This window comes from Hyperolius riggenbachi, chromosome 4 (assembly GCF_040937935.1).
Source record: "Hyperolius riggenbachi isolate aHypRig1 chromosome 4, aHypRig1.pri, whole genome shotgun sequence".
NCBI lineage: Eukaryota > Metazoa > Chordata > Amphibia > Anura > Hyperoliidae > Hyperolius > Hyperolius riggenbachi.
In genome coordinates, this window is record NC_090649.1 from 390,570,964 (window position 1) to 390,598,046 (window position 27,083).

The 27,083-nt window shown below is 44.8% G+C and overlaps 1 protein-coding gene across 1 annotated transcript in view; it reads right to left on the reverse strand.

The window, feature by feature from the left end:
- Positions 1–27,083, reverse strand: part of LOC137504144 (neuroblast differentiation-associated protein AHNAK-like) — a 58,399-nt gene that overhangs the window by 23,209 nt on the left and 8,107 nt on the right. The gene's annotated exons all lie outside the window — the stretch shown is intronic.

Sequence of the window (27,083 nt, forward strand, 5' to 3'; positions counted from 1 at the left end):
TATAGCTGAGTCAGTCTTCTGTGATGTCTTTTCAAGCCCAAGCCTGCGCCCTTGTGGCTCTGATTTCCTGCTACGAAGATATATAGCAGGAAAGCAGAGCCATTTTGATTTGATTTATAGCCACAGTTGGCATGAGTAGCGCTAATTAGAGACGCCCACGCTCGAGACCGACAGCCTTCCAGATCAGATGCTTCTCTCCCTGCACTATTCATAGCTAACTGTACCTCTACAAAGGATGCTGATCAAAGCCTCATTAACTCTTCCAGTCCCTTGCTGCACTTTTGCACTTTATGAAGGTAAAACCACACTATTTTTCTATTTGCACCTGCAGTTTCTATACTGTTGCCTCACAAGTACTGTGCACCTTGATCATGCTGCACAGGCATTTTTTCATCTGCATTACAATATCCAATGTGAAGAGCGCTCTGGAGCAGGTTTTCTGCCATTGCTACAGTCATCTTTTTCTTTATCCTGATTAGTCTCCCAGTTCCTGCCACTGAAGAACATCCCCGCGGCATCATGCTGCCACCGCCATGCTTCACTGTAGGGATGGTATTGGCCTGGTGATAAGCAGTGCCTGGTTTCCTCCAAACGTGACGCCTGGCATTCACACCAAAGAGTTCAATCCTTTAGTTTTATCAGACTAGAGAACTTTTTTTCTCTGAGAGCCCTTCAGGTGTCTTTTGGTAAACTCCAGGTGGGCTGCCAGATTCACCCAAGAGGCTCCTTTCTACTGGCCCATTCTACCGAAGAGGCTCTATTCAGTCACCCAAGGGATCATGTACTGATCCCTGCTGGGAGACAGGGATTTCCGTTGTGTACGAGGTTTAATACTAATCCATTAGATATCAGCTATAACCTCATGTCTACATATACTTTAAGAATATCTTTATTATAAAGAGATTATATAAGCAGTAATCAATAGAAATTGCGGTACAGCACCTGTATTTGCTATAATAACCTTGACTTGCAAAGTCACCTGCTATCAGTTGATCACCGTGGTTGACTGCACATCATGTTTACTTGCACTATGTGCTTTCTGTATTTCTATACATGGTGCTCATTTGACATATTTGAGAGATCATGTAACAGTGCATCCAGACAAGCAGCATGACAAGTTTTCCTATAATAGGGTTATGTGGATTTATATGATCTCATTTGTGTTCTGTAATGTAATAAGCTCTAAACACCTCTTTGTTATACCAGTATAGCAACTCTTAAAAATAGAACTATAAAAATCTATTTTTGCAAGCGATAGTTTTGAACAAGTGGCCATAAAGCTCTCTTGTGTATTAGGTATTTGGTGTCTTGCTTGGAGCACCAAAATAGTCAGAAACTGACCTAGAGCCTTGAAAGTATCAGATCCCCCAATTCACACTTTCACTGTATGAGACAGCTGCAGACAGAGGACAATAGATGAAATGTCTGATGTCTGTCATGGCATGATTCACAAAAGCTTGCTTTCTTAAAACAAAAAGTATTTGTGATAATTCAGGTTGGAGTGAGCTCCAAGATGTCTCCCAGTGCATCACTGCTGAAATATGCAAATTACCCATTGTAGTCCCTATGGGCTAAACACACCTCCAGATCCATTGGAATGCAATGATGTGTAAACTTTTCCATGTTGTTCCCACAGCTAGCATTAGGAATCCACAGGGGCCTGATTTTTAAGTGTTCAGCACAAACCTCACATAAAATGGCTTTCAGTCAGGGTCAGTGTTTCTTCATCGGAGTAAACTGGAGTGTGCTCACACTGTGCGCTTTGTGCTGCTTTACAGCATGTGCACGCACTACACGTACCATTATATGGGCATGTACACACCATGGATTGTGAGGCTAGCATACCTCCCAACTTTTTGAGAAAAAAAAGAGGGACACTTAAACCACGCCATTGCCACACCCCTAACCACACCCCCGTCATGGCCCCAGTCACGCGTACCGTAACGATTTCATAAGAACAATATGTAGTTTTGTCATTCAACCCACACTAGTCCTTTCTCTCCTGGTTCATTTCTCTTCATATTAACATTTTAACCTTTGAAAATAAGAGATATATCAAATAAAAGCATAGGAATAAAGTTTAGAGTCACTTAAACCCATTTTCAGTACAAATTACATACAGTGGGTTGCAAAAGTATTCAGCCCCCTTGACGTTTTCCACATTTTGTCATATTACTGCCACAAACATGAATCAATTTTATTGGACTTCCACATGAAAGACCAACACAAAGTGGTGTACACATGAGAAGTGGAATGAAAATCATACATGATTCCAAACATTTTTTACAAATAAATAACTGCAAAGTGGTGTGTGCATAATTATTCGGCCCCCTTTGATCTGAGTGCAGTCAGTTGCCTATAGACATTGCCTGATGAGTGCTAATGACTAAATAGAGTGCACCTGTGTGTAATCTAATGTCAGTACAAATACAGCTGCTCTGTGAGGGCCTCAGAGGTTGTCTAAGAGAATATTGGGAGCAACAACACCGTGAAGTCCAAAGAACACATAAGACAGGTCAGGGATTACGTTATTGAGAAATTTAAAGCAGGCTTAGGCTACAAAAAGATTTCCAAAGCCTTGAACATCCCACGGAGCACTGTTCAAGCGATCATTCAGAAATGGAATGAGTATGGCACAACTGTAAACCTACCAAGACAAGGCCATCCACCTAAACTCACAGGCCGAACAAGGAGAGCGCTGATCAGAAATGCAGTCAAGAGGTGACTCTGGACGAGCTGCAGAGATCTACAGCTCAGGTGGGAGACTTTGTCCATAGGACAACTATTAGTCATGCACTGTACAAAGTTGGCCTTTATGGAAGAGTGGCAAGAAGAAAGGCATTGTTAACAGAAAGCATAAGAAGTCCCGTTTGCAGTTTGCCACAAGCCATGTGGGGGACACAGCAACCATGTGGAAGAAGGTGCTCTGGTCAGATGAGACCAAAATGGAACTTTTTGGCCAAAATGCAAAACACTATGTATGGCCGAAAACTAACACCGCACATCACTCTGAACACACCATCCCCACTGTCAAATATGGTGGTGGCAGCATCATGCTCTGGGGGTGCATCTCTTCAGCAGGGACAGGGAAGCTGGTCAGAGTTGATGGGAAGATGGATGGAGCCAAATACAGGGCAAACTTGGAAGAAAACCTCTTGGAGACCGCAAAAGACTTGCGACTGGGGCGGAGGTTCACCTTCCAGCAGGACAATGACCCTAAACATAAAGCCAGTGCAACAATGGAATGGTTTAAAACAAAACATATCCATGTGTTAGAATGGCCCAGTCAAAGTCCAGATCTAAATCCAATCGAGAATCTGTGGCAAGATCTGAAAACTGCTGTTCACAAACACTGTCCATCTAATCTGACTGAGCTGGAGCTGTTTTGCAAAGAAGAATGGGCAAGGATTTCAGTCTCTAGATGTGCAAAGCTGGTAGAGACATACCCTAAAAGACTGGCAGCTGTAATTGCAGCAAAAGGTTGTTCTACAAAGTATTGACTCAGGGCGCCGAATAATTACGCACACCCCACTTTGCAGTTATTTATTTGTAAAAAATGTTTGGAATGATGTATGATTTTCGATCCACTTCTCACATGTACACCACTTTGTATTGGTCTTTCACGTGGAATTCCAATAAAATTGATTCATGTTTGTGGCAGTAGTTCCAGGGTTCCCAAAGGGGGACTATCCCTCCAAAAGAGGGCCAGTTAGGAGCTATGGGCTAGATTACCAAACACAGGCCCATATGTAATTCACTTTTTCTCCTGAGTTTTCTCCTAGGTGATATTTTCATTACTTGTCATAACCGGTCTTCAAAAGTCAGGTGCTTGATATTGTGGCAATCCGGTATATCAGTACACCGTATGTTCAAGAAATCATGCTCTTTATTGAGCTTGTATATCACAATGAAGCAATGACCGCCGGCTATATGAGTGTCTTGGGGGTGGCACACCAAAGATAATAAGGTCATTGCTTCATTGTGGACAGACCAAATTTGATCAGCTGGACAGTCACTGTTGTTCTATCATTGAGCTACCCTAGCCCGGCGACCATATGGGCTTGAAAACCACCACGGCCTACACTCTCACCATGGTGCGCACCAGTCCAGCATGGCCGTCACAACGCAAACAGCTGTTTGAGGTGCGTTACACAGTGAGTTTGGTGTGTCAGTGTGAAGCAGTACTCTAATTACACTCCCTGATTGATGTATACACATGCAAGATGTTTTAAAGCACTTTAGGCCTGCAATTTAGCATTCAATGTGATTTCTGCCCTTAAAACGCTGCTTTGCGTCAAATCCAGATTTTTTCCCTGGGACCTTTGGCGTCTATCCCACTCATCCATGCAAAAACTCAGATGTTAGACCCCTTGAAACATCTTTTCCATCACTTTTGTGGCCAGCATACATTTTTCTAGTTTTCAAAGTTCGCCTCCCCATTAAAGTCTATTGCGGTTCGCGAAAGTTCACGCAAACCGAACGTTCGCGGGAGGTTCGCGAACCGAAAATCGGAGGTTCAGCCCATCTCTACTCATGTTATATTTTGCAATCCCACACTAACCTATTATATGATTGAGCTTGCCTTACTATCCTTTTCGGGACCATGTGAATGAGATCCTACGCCGCACTTGTGGCTGTTCTAGCCTGATGCGGCGTAGGATCTACGCCGGCCCGCAATTTCCGCTCCCGACGCGATCGTGCGCACCCGGAGGGGGAGATTAAGCTGTCATATGACAGCCGACATCTCCCCCGAGTGATCAGCAGCCATCGCGTATGGCTGCTGATCACACGATCACTACGATCGCCGTCGGATCGTAGTGATCTGTTTGACAGCTGCGGCGGCAGGGGGGGAAAGAAGAGGATCCACTCACCTCCCTGCCGTTCCAGCGATGATCGGCGCCCCCCTCCGCTCTGGCCGGCATCTCCGCTTCATCTGACGTCAGCGCCGGGTCCCGGCTTGATGACGTCATCAAGCCGCGACCCGGAACTGCTCGTCAGACAGAACGGAGATGCCGGCCGGAGAAGAGGGTCCCGTGCGGCTCATCGCTGGAGCCTGGAAGGTAAGTGAAGGCTGCGGGCAGAAGGGGGAGGCACAGGCCAACATGGGGGACACCACTCTAGCCAGCCACACACGGGATCCGGCCGCCTGACCCCCCCAAACGCGCGCACCCCCTTCCCGCGCAAAATGCCTGGTCCTTAAGGGGGGGTAGGTGGCCGGTCCCGAAAAGGCTATACTACACTTCTTTTTTTATCAGTTGTATACTAGTCAATAACATTCAGTTAGTAGGGATTCATTCTACCATTTTGTTCACTTGATCTTCATTAAATGTCAATAAAATTCTTATCAAGCATCAATCAAATTGCCAGAATTGTACTGCCTGATACAGTACAAAGCTATGTGGTAATTTTTTTTTCCAGCTGCTCCTTCTCCAGCCCACTCAACAAACATTTTAAAACATGTCTCATTGCTATGTTGATCAATAAATTGCCCAAAACTGTTTATTGAACATGCATTTTGAGGGCAAAACCTGCTTGGGCCAATTTGATCAAAGTGATCCGAAGGCTGAAAAAATCATACATGTGCCTTATTCTAATTCACCATGTGGCTTGAATCTCTGCATGGTAATTAGCAAGCTGCACGCAGTGCACAGTACTTGCAAACTAACCAGAATCTCATGGGTGGACTAGGCTTCACACAAGTTGTAAAATCTGCTACCCACAGAGGAGGGCATACCCTAGACTTACTGTTCCACCTTGGAATGGACATTAGTAACATAACAGTAACCCCAGTGGTGTGCTCAGACCATCACATAATACAGTTTACTATTGAACATCACCCTATCAAGCAGAACCCTAAAGAAACAATCAAAATCCGTCCCCTGAATAAATTAACACCGGAGAGGTAACTGCCAACCTGGATTTTACAAATCTGCTCCACAGTCAAATGGACCCCAACACTCTACTTACCCAGTACCAGCTGGCTGAGGCTGAACTCTGACAAAACAGAGGTGTTGGTAGTAGGTGGTCCACACATGATGGATAAAGTTCAAAACGCTCACCACCTCAAACTAGCAATTGGGGGAGATACTGTACAGTATAAAGACTCTGTGCGAAACCTTGGGGTGATCCTGGATGGAAATCTAAAACTCAGACAGCAGGTATCAGCTGTCGTCAAGTTTTACTTCTTCCATCTAAGAAATATAGCGAAAATCAAACACCTTATCCCAGCTGAAGACCTACCTGCCCTGGTTCATGCATTTGTATCCTCCCGCCTAGACTACTGCAACGCCCTGTTCATCGGATCTACAGATAAGATTCTGCGCCCCTTACAGCTAGTACAGAATGCTGCAGCCAGACTCCTAGCCAATACCCCCCGCAGCTCACATACCACCCCAGTACTGCAAACTCTTCACTGGTTGCCAGTAAAATGGAGAATCAATTTTAAGATCTGCCTGTTGACATTCAAGGCTCTAAACCATATGGAACCCAAATACATAGCGGATCTATTGGAACTTTATGCCCCTCCACACACCCTCCGCTCTGCCAACAAGATGAAGCTGGTTATTCCCAGGATACACCTAACATTTGGTGCTCAGCCTTTTCCTATGCAGCCCCTACTCTATGGAACTCACTTCCACAATCAGTACGAGAGGCTCCTTCTCTGGACAGCTTTAAAAAAAAGGCTAAAAACTCACCTCTTTTCCCTAGCCTTTGAGACTGCATAATGCAGGGTCACAGCACTTTGAGTCCCCAGGGAGAAAAGCGCTATAAAAGTATTATTGTTATTGTTATTGTTAAGGTGAATGGAGAAGATGCGTGCGCAGGGAGAAGGTAATGTATAGCAATGTATCTGATGGAAGTATCAACAGGATTATTACCTAAACTGCAGTATAGTAAAACAACCACAAGATGTCACTGTCTGTAAAGTTTGATGATGATCTCTATGGCATTGTTATATCTGTATTCACTCTGTGTTCCTCTCTATTCTAAGTAAGCTGCGTTTCCTGATGGTGATGTATGAGTTATCTCTGCATGTTTCCGCAGGCGATTCTCTTATCTTCCACTCATTTTTCTTATCTTTTTCCATGGTCCTCAATGCAGAATCGAGCACGGAAATGATCGGGGAGATCTGACATGTTGGAAATTATCTACCAAGCCATCTAAATGGCTCAGGCCGTGTATTCCCAGCATAAGTTTGACGTCCAGTTGTTTGAACAATAGCAAACAACTTTTTTTGTTTGTTTCAACTTGTGCTGCTTAACAGACCGCTGTTGAGCGTGTGTATGAGGCTTAAAACAGCTCTGTACAGAGTATAGTCTTGTCACTTAACTGTCCCTCTGAGGAGCTCACAATCTGATCCCTACCATAGGCATATGTCTATGTATGTATCGTGTAGTGTAGTGTTTGTGTCGTAGTCTAGGGCCAATTTAGGGGAAGCCAATTATCTTATCTGTGTGTGGTTTTTTTCAAAATTACCTTCTTTTTTCATTAATAAAATAAAAATTAAAAACAGCAGCAGCAGCAGCAATCAAATACCATAAAAATAAAGCTCTATTTGTGGGAAGAAAGGGAGGTAAAATTAATTTGGATGCTAAGTTGTATAACCGAGCAATAAATAGTTAAAGTTGTGAAGTGCTGAATTGTAAAAAATGGCCTGGTCACTAGGGGGGTATAAACCCCTGGGGCTCAAGATGTTAAAGGAAGTTCCCACAGCATGATCCTGCCCTCTTGTGGCTTCTCTTCCCTCTCCATAGAGAAGTATAGTGCTTAGCCAGGAAATGAACACTTATTCTGTAATATTTTCATCCAAAACTGCCACCTAAACTGCTCTTTAGGAATGGTTTTGAGCAATAAAACTCTTATGTGTGTACCAGGCTTTACAGCCAGTGAAAGCCAGCACCATCATCAGGGCAGAGCCAGCTCATTGCTGGCCAGACAGCCAATACAGCAAAGCCAATCAGTCAGTGTTGTCAGCCAGCCCAACAAAGCCAGAAAACTATGAGGAAGTAAATATACCTACTACTTAATATTGTGTCAATGTTATGGTTTCTACTTATGCATCATGCTACATGTCACAAACATCTGAAATGTCATTGTGGTGTGTAGTGGCTTGAAAATGTTTGGAAGCCATTGCCTTGTATTTTCTATTTTCTGTATTAACCCTTAGACTGTCACCGATTTCTATATGTGTTTTGTGTTTTCGCATCCATATGCATCGGATGTCTAAAAGCTTTTTAATGCAAAACTATTTCCACCTGCAGCAGATGTCTATCGGCTTTTTTTTTGTCCCCATATTCCTTTGCCACGTACGCCTAAAGTAAAGTAAAGTACAACGTTTCGGCTCAGTGCCAACTTCCTTCTTTATTAGAAATAAGCTAATTTTTCTAAGTTGATGCAGAAATATGCAAATGTTACTACAAATGCGTGCAGGGCCGGATTTGTACTCTTTACCGCCCTAGGCCACTGTCACCAGCCACCCCGCTTCAGTATAGGTAGCGAGATGACTCCTCCCCTCTTCCCTGTAGTATAGGTAGCCTGATGACCCTCCAAGTATAGGTAACCAGATGACTCCTCCCCTTTCCCTCCAGTATAGGTAGCCAGATGACCCTTCCCCCCTTCCCTCTAGTATATGTAACCAGATGACTCCTCCCCACTTTCCCTACAGTATAGGTAGCCAGATGACTCCCTTAATCCCTCCTTTCCCAACCCCCCACCTTTCAGTATAGGTAGCCAGCTCGCCTTCACACTGCAGCAGCCATCTGTGTCACTCATTTCTCCACTCATCTCCAGAGTAGAAGTTTCCTCTTCCTCTCCAATGCTGCCCAAGTTCGTAGCTGTCCACCACAATGCAAATGTGCACAGAGAGCAAGGTGGCCATTGCACAGGTGGCTGGCAGCAGGGAGATCAGGCACTCTCCTGATCTCCCTGCTTTGCAGCATTTGCAAGCTTGCAAATGCTGCGCCAGTTTAGCCTGCTGCTTTGGTGCCTTTCCTCCTGTGGTGCCCTAGGCCATGGCCTAGGTGGCCTAGGCCTAAATCCAGCCCTGAATGTGTGCAGCTTGAATATGGTCCAGTGAAATGCTTTTACTGCATTAGTCCATTTTACAATAGATCTTCATAATAACTAGTATCATTCTGTATCATAATAATTAGCAAAATTATCAATCATCTCAAATGTATTTTCACCTTAATAAATGATCCTACTGACTAATTTGTACTTTGGTACACATAGATTTGGCCAAGACATTTACTAACCACAATACAAACAGCTGGCTCTAGCGTGTAAATTTTGTAAAAAAAAATAGCTGGCAGTCTAGGGGTTAAGTGCGCAAAATATAATGGATTCAGAAAATGATGGTTCACCAGGTTCATCCAGAGCGTCTGGTCCAGTGGTCTCTAACCAAAACACATATTTGCTTACAATAGGGAGCATGTGCTGGGGCTGGGCAATGGGAATCATTATTAATTTTATTATTATACCACCATCTTCAGTAGTGCTATACATAGTACCATATACCGTGTATAACAGAAGTGAATACACAGTAGGTGAGTGGGCTATATAAACATATAAACCCTAGGGCAAACAAGTCCTTTTGCAACATGTACAGAAGGAACCAAACATGACCGGAAGCATGTCAGATTATACACTTATCTAAAGTGAAGAGTAACTTAACTTTAAGATGGTGTCAGGAAATCAATGAGGGAAGGTACAGTATGTCAATGAGATGCAAATAATACCTAGTTGATACAGGATTATGCAAATGTATGCAGCTTGAAAGTGGTTCAGTTGAATTCCCACCATCCCTAGTTAGGAGCTTGAAGTAGATTCTCTGATAAAATGATGACCAGTTATGGGATTGGTGCTGAAGAGAACCATCAGAGGAATAAGAGAAGTGAGAGAAGCAGCCAAGTTGAGATGAGGGGGGTGCCTGTTTGTGTATAGGCTATGCAGTAGGATATTCTGGTATTTAAAAGGAACCCGAGTGGTGAGACCTAAGGAAGCTGCTATGTTCATTTCCTTTTAAACCATACCAGTTGCCTGGCTGTCCCGCTGATCTTTCTGGTCAGAAAGGTCTCAATCAATCACACACCTGAAACAAGCATGTGGATAATCTTGTCAGATTTGTCATAGACATCTGATCTGTATGCTTGTTTAGGGTCTATGGCTTTAAATTAGAGGCAGAGGATCAGCAAGACAGCCAGACAATGTGCACTATTTAAAGGGAAATAAACATGCCAGCCTCCATATCCCTCTCACATTCCCTTTAAGATGGGATATGACGAGTATGCACAAAAGCATTTTAGCAGTCCTTCTTTGGGAACCAAATCCCTCTGTCCCCCTTTCTTCCTCATTTATCCCTCTTTTAGGACTGATGTGCAGATCTGTGTAAATATATGTATTTTTCTACTCAAAAATATATTTAACTGAGTATGTGATATGCATGGCCAGTGGTGTGGTTGGGCATGATTAGAAGTGTAGCAGAGGCGTCTCTTAAAGTATCCCTCTTTCTTATCTTAAAAAGTTGGGAGGTATGTTTTAGTACTATCATGTGCAATGAAGGAGTGGCTGAGAGATATATTTTTAGATAAAAACAATAAAAGGTATTTCATGAATTCATCTGAATAAGAGTTTAGAGTAAAATATTTTCTCCAGGCAATGGGCTAGAGGCGTGGAGGTTATCAGGGTGCTGTGTCTTTTCTGCTATTGCTGGATGGTTGGTGGAAAGGTGGAAAGTGAAAAAGATAGCAAGTGCTTTACTCTTGTTTACCTTGAGAACTCTGAAAGGCCGGAGCTGAGATCTGGGTATCATGTACATGGAAATGGTACTGAAAGGCAAAAGAGCGTATTCATTGTTCATAACTGTGAGGGTATACAGAAAAGAGAAAGGGTTCAAATACCATCTGACTCTTTTGTTGGGATGATTTAGCAAGGGTGTAAGAGACAGGGAAAGAATGCTCTGACTGAGGAAATGCAGGACTTGAAAATTGCCACCTTGAGACATGAAAGCCTAAAATACCAAAAAAAGATCCACTAGTTCAAAGGTCATAGAAAGATTTGTTGACTTTGGTGAGGGTGGTTTCCGTGGAATGGTGGGTGCAGAACCAAGCCTGAAGGACATCATGCAAGGAGATAGGACTAGGTGACACACATGTTCCATAAACATTTCTGTATCTATGCCTGGTGTAAGGTCAGCAGTGATCCAGAGCCATTCATTTTTTTGATTAGCTGGTTTATGGTTGCTTGAATAAAGTAGAACACCACAGGGATATATAGAAAATAGATGATATGGAGATACTGAGTGATGATCAGAGCTAGAGAATGACACGGCACAAAATGAAGTCTACAGCACAGGCTTTGAGGTGGGATTTAGCAGTGAGATAGGAAAGTCTTTCTTCAGTTTGTGAAGAAAAGCCTTTGTAGAGGAGTTTACAGTTAGTTCGGAAAAAACGGTGCAGGAAATGTGGACGCACCAGGCGCCCCCATAGGCCGTAGTTGGAATTACGGCTATAGCAGCACTCGGTCAGTAAATTCTTCATGGAGCCCAAATTACAATAAAAACATCCTAATTCAGCTGGCAGCCAAATTACGTATTTCCTCACAGCCCACGGTGGCCTGGATGAGCAGGAGCAGGGTGAGCCTTTTTCGGCTTCACCCTGCGCCCAAATTTCCTGGCGCCTTAATTATATGCAAACATTTCCAGCGAGAGATAGAAGAGCCAGGCTGTTTTGCGCATTGAAACTGTTGCAGATTATTCGTTTTATCAATACAATACACAACATTCAGATGATAAGCAGTTGGTTGGGGAGAGAGGTGGGGTAGGTTGGGGCATACTAAGCATTTAAGGATGTTGAATAACTTTTTAGGGTTTTGGGACTTTGGGGAAATGAGCCAGGAGTAGTAGGGTTAATTGGTAATGGAAATTCCTGAGATCTTGCAGAGCCTCTTTATTCAAGTGGACCTTAACTATTGCACAGGACAGAAGGAAACCGTAGAGAAATGCACCCTGTATGTATTTAGAGAGTTTATCCTGTTTAATGCCCCCTCATTTGTGTCTAATCACAAGTTCTAATTTGATCTCCCCGTCACATGACTGCCGTGGCAGAGATGGCAGATAAGCTCATTTGAAAGCACAGGATGTTAACAATATGTTTGCTTCCATGAATAAGGAAGTAGAAACAGTATAGATTTGTGTTAGGATTTGTATCAGCTGCAACAAAGAAATGTTTTTCTTTAAAGATTATTATGCTGTTGCATATCTTTTAGAGCATAGAGGACATTCTGAGTTCAGGTCTGCTTTAAGCCCTTTTCAAAATGGCTGCTTGAGTATCCTGCTGTGGTCAGGACACAGGTGGTATGTTCACTTATTTGTATGTGTGAAGAGAGATCAGAATGAATTCCTGATATAATTGCCTGTTAACATCAGTATCGGTATTTTCATAACATGGAGAATAAAACATACTATCATTTCTTGGCATGGTTCCGGCTGGCATGGCTCATGCAGTCATTCGGTATGTAGAAATATTTTCTGCATTAGGTGGAAGCTCGAAGCTGTCAGAATAATCCGTATTAATATGGGTGTGAGGCGGAATGAATCAATGGGTTTAGCAGTTCATTTGCATAAATCTAGTTGTGAATTCTCACATCGCAAGCATCGGAAAGGAGTTCTCAGCAGCTCGAGATTATCGCTTGGCTGAGTTTCCGGCTTTGTTATTCTGGAATGTTAAACTTGTGTAAAGCGATTTCCAGATATTTGACATAAAGCTATCAAAACACATAATCTAAAAAGTATTGTTTATAGTGCCTATTTTCATGTAATTATTACTAAGATTGTGCCCATTTCCCCAAATATACTGAAGTTGACCATGTGCTAGATTCCAAAGTGGAGCTGTAAACCATTAGTAAAGGTTCCACAAAAGCACAGAAAAAGGTCTGTTCTATGACAAAATGACTTGCAGGTACCTTATGCAGGACAACTGTAAGGGCCCATTCACACTAGGGCTATTAGTGGGTGATTCCTAAATAGGAGGCTGGAAGAGTGTTTGAGGGGTACACAGGGCTCTGTGTTTGTAGGGATGTTCCAACGCACAGCCATAAAAAGTCTGTTTGAAGTTCATATGCAAGCTTCCATCCATGGCCGGGCCGAGGCAGAGCCGAGAGAGACTCCAGCCTCAGGGCGCAGTGTAGGAGGGGAGTGCACAACTCATTCAGCTATCATTCCCCTATTGTGTATGAAGCAGAGAGAAATAAGAAAAATAGATGCATGGCAGTGACTGCAAGCCAGATAACTGTTCCCTCCTGGAGTCCTCAAACTCAGACCTCAGCTCCCAGGGTAGCCCCATCAAGGCTGTCCTCTGCAACGTCAGATCAATAAACAACAAAACAGCAATCATACATGATCTAATAGAGTCTTCTGATCTGGCCTGCCTGACTGAAACCTGGCTTTCTGAACCTGTTGGCCCCACCCTGGAGGCAGCTGTGCCAACAAACTATTCCGTGATATACTGCAACAGGAAAGAACGCAGGGGAGGAGGGGTTGCACTTTGCTTTAGATCAGCTTTGAAAATCAGACCACTTACTGTAGGTCCTACCAACTCGTTTGAATGCTTGGGGGTGCAACTTTCAGCTGAGGAAAACATTAACATATTGCTGATCTACCGCCCACCAGAAAAATACTCAGACTTCCTTGAGGAACTTGTAGACCTCCTATGCAACCTAACACTGGAACACCCCAGATGGATTGTTCTTGGAGATTTCAATACATGGGTGGACGACTCCTTTTCACAATTTGGAAAAGAGCTACCTCGTGCCTTACATGAACTGGGCTTCCTCCAATCAATCAGCTCTGCTACTCACAGGAAAGGTCACACTCTGGACCTTATATTCCATACTGGGCTGTCAATAGCCAATGTGGAAATTAATCCTGTTGCCTGGTCAGACCATCACACTATCCACTTCTCCCTCTCAATACCAGCCGTCAAACACCAGGTCAAGAATCAAATAAAATATCGCCGCTTAAAAGGGCTAACACCTCAACATATCCGAGATAACCTTAGCTTTAATGAATTGACTGACTCCAGCTTGAACCCTGATACTCTGGTGTTTAAATACAACAAATGTGTGTCCTCCACCTTTGAGACCATTGCTCCTCTGCGCACCAAATATCTTACTCCACACCATCATGCACAGTGGTTTGATAACGCTATAAAAGAGCTGAAAAGACAAGGCCGAAAACTTGAGAGGCTGTGGCGCAAATCTCAGTCCCCAGAAGACAAACATGCCTTAATCTTCCACTTGAAGAGCTACCAAAAGGTAATCACGGGAAAAAAATCATCCTTTCTATCACAAGAGATTGCAAATGCAGTTAACAAACCAGCCCAACTGTTCCGCACAGTGGAAAAACTCTGCAACCCAGCATGTCAAAAACTTAATATCGAGTCTTCAAAGGACCTCTGTGACCAATTTGCCCATTTCTTCACAGACAAAGTCTCCGCTATAAGGTCCGCCATCCAACTTACAGCATCTGAGCCTAATATAGCGCCGAAGACCATTAGCAGAGACAACGTAACACCTTGGTCAAACTTCAAAGAAATTGATGAAGAAGTCACATCAAGCATCCTCCTTCACGTCCGCCTAACTACCTGTGACCTGGATCCTGGCCCAACACAGTTCATGTTGAACTGCCCCGACCTGTTCGTACCGGTATTCCTCAAAATTGTTAACTGTTCCTTACAATCAGGGATATTTCCTGCTTTACTGAAGGAAGCAATCATCAGGCCTCTCCTCAAAAAACCCTCCCTGGACCCAGATGCAATGACCAGCTACAGACCTGTCTCTAACCTCCCCTTTCTGGGCAAGCTAATTGAAAAAGCTGTATACCTCCAGCTAGAAGCCAGAATCCTACAAAATAACAGTTATGACCCATTCCAGTCTGGCTTCAGGAAACACCACAGCACTGAAACTGCCCTCATCCAAATATGCAACCACCTGCTCATGGCAAGAGACAGAGGAGAGTGCTCGATCCTCATACTGCTAGACCTTTCTGCAGCCTTTGACACAGTTGACCATGACATCTTGATAAACAGGCTACAGGAATACTGCGGCATTGATGGCATAGTACTTCAGTGGTTCCAATCCTTCTTGAGTGGCAGAACCCACAAAGTGTCTATGGGGCCCTTCCTGTCCACCCCTGTAACACTTAAGTATGGGGTGCCCCAGGGCTCAATCCTCTCTCCCCTGCTTTTCACGATTTACATGCTACCGTTGGGAAAACTAATCCAAAAACATGGCCTGACATACCACTGCTATGCAAACGACACCCAACTATATCTTTCCTTCAAGCCTGGTGTGACAGACCCAACTCTAACTATAAACGCCTGCTTACGTGAACTACAGCAATGGATGAATGACAACTGGCTGAAACTAAATGCAGACAAAACTGAAGTCCTTCTGATTGGAGGGCAGAGCATGATAACAAAACAACTTAACTTGCAGTCTTCACCACTGGGAATAGGAGGCACGGATCTACGCAGCTCTGATCATGTGCGTAGCCTGGGAGTTCTAATTGATGGGGATTTAAACTTCAGAACTTAAATCTCTGCTGTGGTGAAATCATCCTATTTTCACCTGAAGAACTTTGCAAAAATCAAGCACCTCATACCCCCAGAAGATCTGCCAACCTTAGTCCACGCCTTCATCACATCCCGACTGGACTACTGCAATGCTCTCTACACTGGCCTTCCAAAAAAGGTCTTGTACCGCCTACAGCTGATACAGAATACTGCTGCCAGACTGCTAACCAACCAACCCCGTCACTGCCACATAATGCCAGTCCTGCATTCCCTTCACTGGCTACCTATAGAATGGAGGGTCCTATTCAAGATCGGCCTACTGACATTTAAATCCCTGAATAATCTAGGCCCTGGATACTTGAAAGATATGTTACAGCTGCGTAGCAATCCCCGCATTCTCAGATCCACAGGTTCTAATAATCTAGTCATACCCAGAGTCCACTTGGAAACTTTTGGTCCCAGAGCCTTCTGTCATGCTGCACCTACGTTTTGGAACTCCTTACCTCAACAGATCAGGACAGCCCCATCCCTGGATGTGTTTAAATCCAGACTGAAAACCCACCTGTTCAGTCTGGCATTTGCAGAAATATAACTTTTGTTGTGTGAATACTTCATCCTACTAATTACTGAATCTGAGAGAGCCTAAGCGCTCTGAGTCCTATGGGAGAAAAGCGCTATAGAAATGTTATTGTATTGTATTGTATTGTATTGTGTGTGTGTGTGTGTGGGGGGGGGGGGGGGCTCTTAGTCTAATAGCAATCATTGTGTGACAGCTGGGGTGGGAGGGATGGAGGGGCGCACTTTGGTGTCTCAGCCTTGGGTGCTGGAGGACCTTGTCCCGGCTCTGCTTCCATCGCTTCAATCAGATATGATGTGATCCTCCACCATACACACACGATTGCAAACAGACTTACGAGATATCACTGATCACTGCTAGACTGGTCAGATATGCACATATCCAGGAAGCGTTGGAGCCGCAGGATCCTGGTACCAACACTAGTGGACGATGATAGATTGCAAAGTGATTCCCCACAGCACACAGTCTCGCATCACTGTACCTCAAAAAAATGACAGCTGGAGGAGAGAAGAGAACAACCCAGGTCTGATCACCAACCTGTGCAGCGCCAGCAAATAAGAGCTGTCATAATGTATTGCCAGCCCGGAATGTTACTTCTTGCTGATAAAGTAGCATTATGTGGCCCATTGATTTACATTGAGGCTATATACAATTAAAGCAAAAATTCAAAAGTGTAATTTGTATCAGTATTTTTGTTCTGTCCTAGAGCTATCAGCAGGAAAACCTCTTTATAGTGTTGACAATCCGACTATAGCCAGACTGTGACTAATGCCTGAAAATGAGAGTGGAGAGACAAACATCTGGACTGACTAACTAAACTAACATCTAATCATCTAACTGATTAACTAAAGATGAGGGAGTCACTTAAAGGAACAATAGACTCTGCCTGGGATAACTTGTTAATCTTGGCTATTTTTGTTAGCGCAGCAAGAAGTATAGAAACACCTTCTTGTAGGTTACATTTCAAAGGTCGACAGGGCCAGTTCTATTAGCAATGGGGCCCCCAAGCAAGATTAACCTGGGGCCCTCCAACAAAAAAACGGCATTAGCTGGCTACCGCCACCCCCCAGATCACAACTGTGCCCTCGGGGCCCCTGCAATGTCTTTGGCAGTGTGCTGTCTTGCCTTACAGATGAGCTCCTCTGTCAGTTTTTCATTGCTCCATTGTAGGGTCCCCTAGGAGCAAATGTAAGTTGGGGTAGACACCTTGGGGAACTCCTACAGGCTCGGAGGCCCTGGGGAAATTGCCCCCTTTGCCTCTATGGAAGCGCCGCCCATGTGTGTAGAAGAAGGGATAGAAGAAGCAGAAAGCATATTGTAAGTGAGGTGTTTCTAAATGAAATACAATGGGCCTGATTCACAAAGCGGTGCTAACAGTTAGCACGCTAGTGAAAAGCCCTTTATCACGCCTAAACTCAGTTTAGGCATGATACGTTTAGGTGTGATAAGTTTAGGTGTGATAAGTTTAGGCACGAAAAGTTTAGGTGTGATAAGTTTTTAGGCGTGATAAGTTTAAGCACCAACTGGGTTAGCACCGCAGTGCACAGCTGATCAAAAGTTTTGCGCTAGCAAAGTCTGGTGCACGTTGCATAGAGTTTAATGGCGCTGCTTTGCGTGCGAGACTTTGTGCGCGATCTAAACTTATCTAAACTTATCATAACTTATCATGCCTAAACTTATCATGCCTAAACTGAGTTTAGGCATGATAAAACGGTTATCACGCCTAAAGTCTTTAACTGGGTTATCACGGCTTTGTGAATCGAGCCCAATATCTGACATGTATTCGGGATACTTTTATTTAATGCGTTGTGGAATGCCTCTTTTCAGCTGTGATCTATGGCAAAATTGGCAAACAGTATTTGTAAACCCCCCACTGTTTTTCACTATGGTCCAGAACATCCAATGGTGCTTGCCACAATCAAGGTGGTGAATGCTAGTTGGTGATCTGTAAGTGACGATTGTGCTGACTGCTACTTTTTTAAAATGGTGACTGGCATTTGTATAAGTGGTGATCATTTAAGCTAATCAACATTTGTACAGATATGGGTGGCACAGTGTTGTAGTGGATAGCACTCTCGCCATGCAGTGCTACAGTACCCGACCCAAATCAAATTCCAGCTTGCATGCAAATTTAACACAAATTGTATGCAGTTTAGAACTCTATTGGCACAATGCTAAGTTGCATTAAATCTGCATGCAAGCTGGAATTATTTGCCATTCACCAATCACCATATCCAATCAAGGGACAGTTGTCTCAATACTACTTTTAAGGACACCCTGAGGCCCCTGAGCCTGATACTGGTACATCAACCCTCTGCCCTATCCTGGTTGCTCTATGAAATGACAGGTTTGGTGTAATGATTATGCAGTCATTGGCCTCTGACATATGGGGCTTGATTCACAAAGCGGTGCTAACCTACTTAGTCTTTAGACGTGCTAACCAGGGTGCTAAGTAGGTTAGCACCGGATTTCTCAATCAGATCGCGAGCTAACTTTGCGTGCGCAAAGTTTTGCGCGCGCAAAGTCCTATGCGCACTAAGTCCCATAGGCTTTAATGGGCACTTCGCACGGAGCGCCCTGCGCTCTGTGCAGTGCGCGCATAAAGTTTTGCACGCGAAAAGCTCGTTTAGACGTGCTAAGAGGGTTTTCACAGGCGTGCTAACAGTTAGCACCGCTTTGTGAATCAAGCCCATGGACTTTATATATGATGTGTTCTATAGGAAACATTTTTATTGCAGTAGCCAGTCCAAAGCCTTGGTTCATTTGCACATTTGCAGCCTAAACAATAAAAATGGCAGCTGGAATCTAGCTGGTTACCAGGGGAACAAGCAATGTGTCCTTTAGCACACTTTTCATGAATAAAGTTATACATCATTGTCCAGCATGTGTTGCTAGAATTTTTTAGGACCCACCTCAGCTGGAGGACATGTCACCTTTGCTTATGCGATAAAGGTAAACACAATTCTCGTGAAAAACTGAAAATGTAGTCGTACCACATTCTTGTAGATTCATAGAATGGTAACCAATGATTACAAACAAATAGGCACACCTTGCTTTAGAATATATGACTGCACCATATACAGTAATTGTCTGTGTTTTGATTTTGACATTCATACGGGTGTCTTGTAGAATATAGCTATATAGAGGTTGCCTAGTGATGAGAACCTCTACATGTACTAAGAGCAGGACATCACTCAACAGATATAAAAGACCAAAGAGATCTATAGGAAGAGCACATCTTTCCAGCACAGTAGTCCAAGTTTTTTTCTTGTCACATAACTCCTGACTGCTTTTTTCCTTTATAGACACTAAGGTAAAACAAGATAAGGGATACTGTACATTTTAGGATAAATATAGTGGATCAGAATTTGAAATATTAAAGTAGGTGTGTACTGAACTGGCTGGCAGCTTTCATATGAATCTTCTTTTTTAAATCCAGTGGCTGGAAGGTGTAATGGTTAAGGGCTCTGCCTCTGACACAGGAGACAAGGGTTCGAATCTCGGCTCTGCCTGTTCAGTAAGCCAGCACCTATTCAGTAGGAGACCTTAGGCAAGTCTCCCTAACACTGCTACTGCCTATAGAGCGCGTCCTAGTGGCTGCAGCTCTGGCGCTTTGAGTCCGCCAGGAGAAAAGCGCAATATAAATGTTATTTGTCTTGTCTTGTCTTGATTCTGTGCTATGGAAACTGCAGGCAAGGGCCCCATGACAGCCCTGATAGCCCAGCATGCCCCTTGCCCTATATGATTATGCTGTCCAGTGGCGTAGCTTAGAAGCCGTGGGCCCCAGTGCAAGTTTAGCATTGGGGCCCCCCAAGCATGCTATAGATAACAATTGATACGACACACTAAAAAAACAATCAAGGACAACCACATTGTCAGGGGTGCAAGAAGGGGATGGGGAACAGTGTGTTAATGATCACTACTATTCAAATCAACTATAGAAATGAATATTATGAGCACAGGACCAATAAAGCGCTAATACTCTATTTGAGGTGTGGGCCCCTTGGGGCCCCTCTTGCCAAAGGGCTCCGATTCGGTTGCTACCTCTGCACCCCCTATTGCTACGCCACTGATGTGTCCAGAGTTGTGAATCCTCAGTTACAGAGGTGTGGAGAAGTATTTGTCCACTTCCTAACTTCCCCCAATGCATTAGATGATTGTTCCATGCTCTATGTAACTATACTGTACAGGACTGTGCATTACAGTTGCAAGAAAAAGCAAATCTTATACACTTAATGGTTTCTGAGTAAACTTATAAGTGGTTTTAAACTATTACTTCACCCACAGCGGAAAAAGCAAAAAGTCAACTAACTGACCAACTGCCGAAACTAAACATAAAACAACACTTTACTATGAAAATGAGGTAGTCACCACAAAGTTTCTACCACAGCAATACATCATGGTCAAAGTAAATTCCACAACAATGTACAAAAGCCAAGATACTGCTCTATATACTATATAAATACTAAATAATAATAATAATACTGCTCAACCCCTATCCAAGCCAAAAGGCGGAGCTGGATCAGGATAGACTATGCAGTTGAGCAGTTGAGAAAAAAAGAGTATCAGCTTAATTCCAATTCAGCTAAAAAGCAAACTAAATTCTTCTTCAAAGCATACATCCAACGGACTGGCAAACCTAAATTCTTCTTCAAAGCATACATCCAACGGACTGGCAAACCTAAATTCTTCTTCAAAGCATACATCCAACGGACTGGCAAACCTAAATTCTTCTTCAAAGCATACATCCAACAGACTGGCAAACCTAAATTCTTCTTCAAAGCATACATCCAACAGACTGGCAAACCGACATGTTGCGGATTACACTGATCCTCAGTCATGGCTGACAGTAACTAACACAGAACATGTCTAAATACATTTAGCCCCCCCATATCCTGGGCCAGAACTGCCCAATACTTGTACATCTAGCCCCACCAACATCTGGGACCAGAACTGTCCAGTACATGGGAGTGGGGATAAGCCACAAGTATCCACATAGAATTACAAGAATTCCAATTAAATAAGATCAATACAATCATAGAAACAATACATTATAATATGTTAAGTCACTGGCACAGACAACAACACTATTGTTAAGATCCCCACAAAAGAATAGTCACATGAGCAAACTGAGGTGCCATTTAGTGTTCAGGCCAACGGGTTGTTGAGTACACCTGGTGTATATCACCTCTTCTCCTCGGTGGAAAAAATTCCAGAACAGAAGAAAATAAGTTTTGAAATACATCATTCTTGACTGAGTTACAAAATCCATTGATGATGCTCAGGAACTCTATTGAACAACATCGATAGCCATGATCTCCAAAGGGTGGTAAGCAATGGTAAGTTTTCCTAGGAGTGACTGGCCTCATGTAGTACCTTAAGAACACAGGGTATCTCATCCAGGAAGCAACAAAGACAACACCAAAAAGTGAAGTATTCTATAGGTCCATATAGGAGTAGTAGAGTAGTTTTCCATTAAAAAATGGCTGGGATTCAGTTGTATCAAGATGGAAACTGACATTCACGAGTAATATCACTGCCCTGCTCATCAACATTTTCACGTAAAAAATATGGAATGATCTCCATGTCTTTCGGAGTAAACAGATATGCAAGTCAAAATTAGAACAGTGAAAGTTTGAAATTTGCTGTTGTGTGCGTGAGCCCCATATTATGCTATCTGATCATGCTAGCATATTTCAGGAATTGACGATGGAAAAAAAGTACTTTAGCTCTCTCTATGATGTTCTTGATTACTGTGGTGACTAATGTGTTAATCACTGTTATATAATTGTTATCTATAGCCAGACTGTCTTCCTTTGACATACATACTGTAGAGCTCTGTTAAGCTCCTTTTAGCACAGGTTAGTAGCTTCCCTCCCCCCCCCCCCCCAAATCAATAGTATAAGATAGGCAGACCCATACTTCTCCTGGAGCCTGCCATCAAGACTGGATTTAAGCCAAGACTACATAGGCCATGGCCTAGGGCACCACAGATCAAGGGGTGGGGGGGCATCAGGCTATACTAGGGGGGTGGGAAGGTTCACCACCTTGCTATCTATACTCTGAGGGAGCTGGGTCATCAGGATATCTATACGGAAGGGGAGGAGAGTCATATGGCTTTTTATACTAGAGAGATGGGGGTGGTGTTATCAGGATACCTATACTGGAGGGAAGGGAGGGTCATCAGACTATCTAAACTAGGGGATAGGAAGGGTCATCTAGCTACCTATACTGGGGGGGGGGGGGGGGGGTCATCTGGCTATCTATACTGAAGGGGGAGAGCTGCTGATAATGGCCTTGGGCTGTAACAACATTATTAGTTTCTAATCTATGCTGTTCTACTAGTAAGTGATCATTTGATCGTGAGCATTTGGTCTTGTCACTTCACATACTCTGCCAAGTAAAAGGAAACATTGAGTAATTTACATGACTACCTGTCTCTCAGTGAGGCTCACAATCAAATGTGCCTAACACACTAAAACGCCCGTCTTTGCTGGAATGCAGTTAGCCTAGCACTGCTGTATGTTTTTAGAGATGTGGGGAGGAATTGGAGTGCCTGAAAAAATCCCCTAAAAACAGCTGTATAGCTAAAGATTTTTGAGCCCTTATGCAAGTTTTACGTTGGGCCCCAAGCACTCTGTACATAACCATTTTGATGGTACACCAAAACCTGCCAAGGACATCCAGAGTATCAGAGGTATATGCAGTGGGAGGGGAACGGTTTGTAAATCATACCACTATTTAAAGCACATATAGAATTTATCATTACCAGCACAAGACCAATGAAGAGTAAATACTGCAGTTGAGGGAGAGGCCCAAGTGGGACCCCTCTGGACCAAGGCCTCCAGTGCGGTACCAACCTCTGCAGTCCCCTATTGCTACGCCACTGCCTATAAACACTTTCAGTGATGTAAACTCCACACAGGTAGTATCCTGGATGATATTCAAACCTGAGACTTTACTGCTTCAGTATTGCCATGAATTTAGCCACAATGCCAGCCATTGTGCCACACATGCCATTTAGTTATATTATGCTGCAATTTATTCACTTTACATAAACTTTACTTTACATGGCACATCTTAGCTGAAAAGACTGTAATTACTTGTCCATACTTATGCCAGCTTATGTAATAAGGCAGTGCTGAGAAATGCTGTGCCGTAATCTAGGCCAATAAATCTGATTTCAGGCTGTCCTATAACTCTGTACAAATCATCACTGCTAGCACAAGAATGCAGATTTAAATACAGTACTACCTCTCTAGATGAAGTCTGAGATTGTAAACCTGTCAGTTAGCCAGTAAAAGATGTCATTTAAAGTTATTCTGTCATGGGAGAAATATGAAGGTTTCCATTGCTGACCTCTTTTTAAAGAATGCTGCCTTTCTTGCTGCTGTGCTAGCCACACTTTTATAGATTTTAATACAGCTTTTTTAAAACTGTTGTTAAGGTGTCAGCTTGAACTTTCACCGAGGTCAGAATTACCATATACCACAGCAACATACCATACCCACATGCTTATGGGGCCTGGGGCCTGGACCAGGTCAATTGTGCGCCATGATCGGCAGGTGCCTGTGTTAATTTTCAGTAATCAGCAGCATCCAAGCGGGCATTTGGGCGCCCAGTGCGGCTAGTAGACGTTCGGCAACTACAATCAGTCGTTTGAATGACAGGTTTCTAGGTTAGTTGTAGGCACTTACTGAAGGGTTGCGTTTAGGCATTAGGTGAGGAGGGGGTTAAGGTTAGGCACTTACGGGGTGGGCCACTAGGTAGAGTCTTCTTTTTAGGTACTTACGGGAAGGGGGGGCAGTGTTAGGCAATACCACCTACCCCTGTAGGTTAGGCATGAGGTGTGGGGGTTAAGCACTAATATCGGAAGGGTTAACATTAGAATTGGCACCAGGTAGTGCATAGTAAAATATCAGTAATTTAGATTACCAATATTTTACTATTAGTGACACCACCTGGCACCTAACTGATGCGGCAGCAGTGCAATATGTACTCGAGATGGAGGATGTAACCTAGTATCACTTGCCACCTGTCCCCTCCCAAAGTGAGCTCCCTGGTGCACCTAGTCACCTCCAGCAATGAGAAATGTCACCTTTATGGGCCTACATGATGCAGGAGGTATACAACCCCATGATCGGGTCCAGCTCAGTATAGTGTGGTGTTGAGCAGACAGTGCACTATGCAGCTGTATACCTACTGCCACATGCTGCAGTATGTGGAGGCCGGATAAATGAGTTCTATTAATGCTATAGTGGGTTAGCACATACCTCCCTACTTTTTGAGATGAGACAGCGGGACACTTAAGCCACGCCCCCGACACACCCCCTGACACACCCCTAGTCAATATATATATATATATATATATATATATATATATATATATATATATAAAATTTATTAAAAAAATAATTGTGGGTGGGGAGAGGGTGCCCATGGGTGAGGAGGTAAAAGAAATGATCGAGGCCCCAGCCGGCGGATGCGGTGTGTGGGATGCGGGTCTGGGATAGTATTGTCTCTGCCTCCCTCCGAATGTGCCCCCCAGTGTCCTCCTGTATGCAGAGATAAGAGCGCAATGGAGCGGGCAGTCTTACCATTCCTTCTCGCGTACGGGCATCTGGTCTTCTCCGCTTCCTGCTTCCTGTGACGTCACAGGAAGTAGATGGAAGCAAGAGATGCCCGTACGCGAGAAGGAATGGTAAGACTGCCCGCTCCGCTGCGCTCTTATCTCTGCATACAGGGGGACACTGGGGGGCACATACAGAGGGAGGGGGGAGACAATATTATCCCAGACCCGCATCCCACACACCGCATCCGCCGGCTGGGGCCTCGATCATTTCTTTTGCACATCTGACCCCTCAGCCGCCCGGGACACTGGGGGGTCATAACGGGATAGCAGGACAGCCCCCCCCCAAATCGGGACTGTCCCGCCGAAAACGGGACGGTTGGGGGCTATGGGTTAGCAGGTTATGGCTAGCAGGTTAGGGAAGGATTAGGAGTGCCAGGAAGATCACCCTGCCGGGAGGGAGGTTAGCTATCATTGAATGGCAGGAGATGAAATACTCTCATAGATGCAATTGTTTTATCACCTTGAAAGAAAGTACCATGCAGTTGCATGCAGTGAATGCAGCTGTGGACAGAATATCTATTTCATGCATCAAATGAGCTTGTCAGCTGCAGTCCAACTCAGGGGTATAACTAGACAACACTGAGCCCCCCTGCGAAACTTTGGATGATGCCCCCCTGCGAAACTTTGGATGGGCCCCCCAGCCCCTTGCACCACTAGATCTACTTACCTCCAGCCCCTTGCAGCTGACAAGTCCCTCCCTGCTCCCAGTACATACATACACACACAGTCTTATTATTTTACTACATGAGAGCACATACTATATGGAGGAACAACAATGACATGCTGAACATAAGATATAGTATCAATCAGGGGCGTAACTAGGCCCCACCGGGCCCCCCCTGCAGATTTTCAGAGCGGGCCCCCCCCCCCCCCCTGGGGCCCGCTCGCGGCCGTTTTGTGGGTGCTGGAGGGGTGGCAGCATGAGGGGAAAGCCTTGCCCACAGTCGGCGGGGAGAGGGGTAGTTCCCCCCTCTCCCTCACCTCGGGGCTCTCCCCTCTGCGCTCCCCTCCAGCTCGTAAGTGTGTGGGGCTGTGGTGGGCAGCGGGCAGCGGCGGGCAGATACATACCTGCTGCCGTGCGTTCCATCGGAGAGTTCTCCCTCTAGCGGCTGACGTCACTTCCGGAAGTGACGTCAGCCGCTAGAGGGAGAACTCTCCGATGGAACGCACGGAAGCAGGTATGTATCTGCCCGCCGCTGCCCGCTGCCCACCACAGCCCCACACACTTACGAGCTGGAGGGGAGCGCAGAGGGGAGAGCCCCGAGGTGAGGGAGAGGGGGGAACTACCCCTCTCCCCGCCGACTGTGGGCAAGGCTTTCCCCTCATGCTGCCACCCCTCCAGCACCCACAAAACGGCCCCGAGCGGGCCCCAGGGGGGGGCCGGGCCCCCCCGCGGGCGCAGGGGCTGCAGGGCCTATTCCTACGCCCCTGGTATCAATGTAACTTTGACAAAACATTCAGAATGTCACTGATTGATACTGTTATTACAGGGTCTTATGAGACAACAAGCTCTCAATGAGGCAGTGACAGTCAAGATCCGTACACATGCCGGACTGCAGGCAACGACGGGTCCGTCGTCACCTCCCGCTAGGCCGGCGTTCCAGCGACAGTCCGGCGTGTGTACAGTCTGTCTGCAGACTGATACGGCTGTTTCTGAGCGATCCGCCCGGCGGATCGCTCAGAAACAGCCTTATCAGTCCGCCGACAGACTGTACACACGCCGGACTGTCTGCTGAAAACCCGCCCAGCGGGAGGTGACGACAGACCTGTCGTTGCCTGCAGTCTGGCGTGTGTACGGACCTTAAAGAGAACCCGAGGTGTGTTTAAATAATGTTATCTGCATACAGAGGCTGGATCTGCCTATACAGCCCAGCCTCTGTTGCTATCCCAAACACCACTAAGGTCTCCCTGCACTCTGCAATCCCTCATAAATCACAGCCATGCTGTGAGGCTGTGTTTACATCTGTAGTGTCAGTCTCAGCCTCAGCTGCTCCCCCGCCTCCTGCATAGCTCCGGTCCCTGCCCCCCTCCCTTCCCTCCAATCAGCAGGGAGGGAAGGGATGCAGGCGGGGACTGGAGTTCTGCAGGAAGCGGGGAGAGCAGCAGACTGACACTATAGAGATAAACACAGCCAGCTCTGACAAGCTGTTTGTCAGCAGCGTGGCTGTGATTTATGAGGGATTGCAGAGTGCAGGGGGACCTTAGGGGGGTTTGGGATAGCAACAGAGGCTGGGCTGTATAGGCAGATCCAGCCTCTGTATGCAGATAATATTCTTCAAACCCACCTCGGGTTCTCTTTAAGACA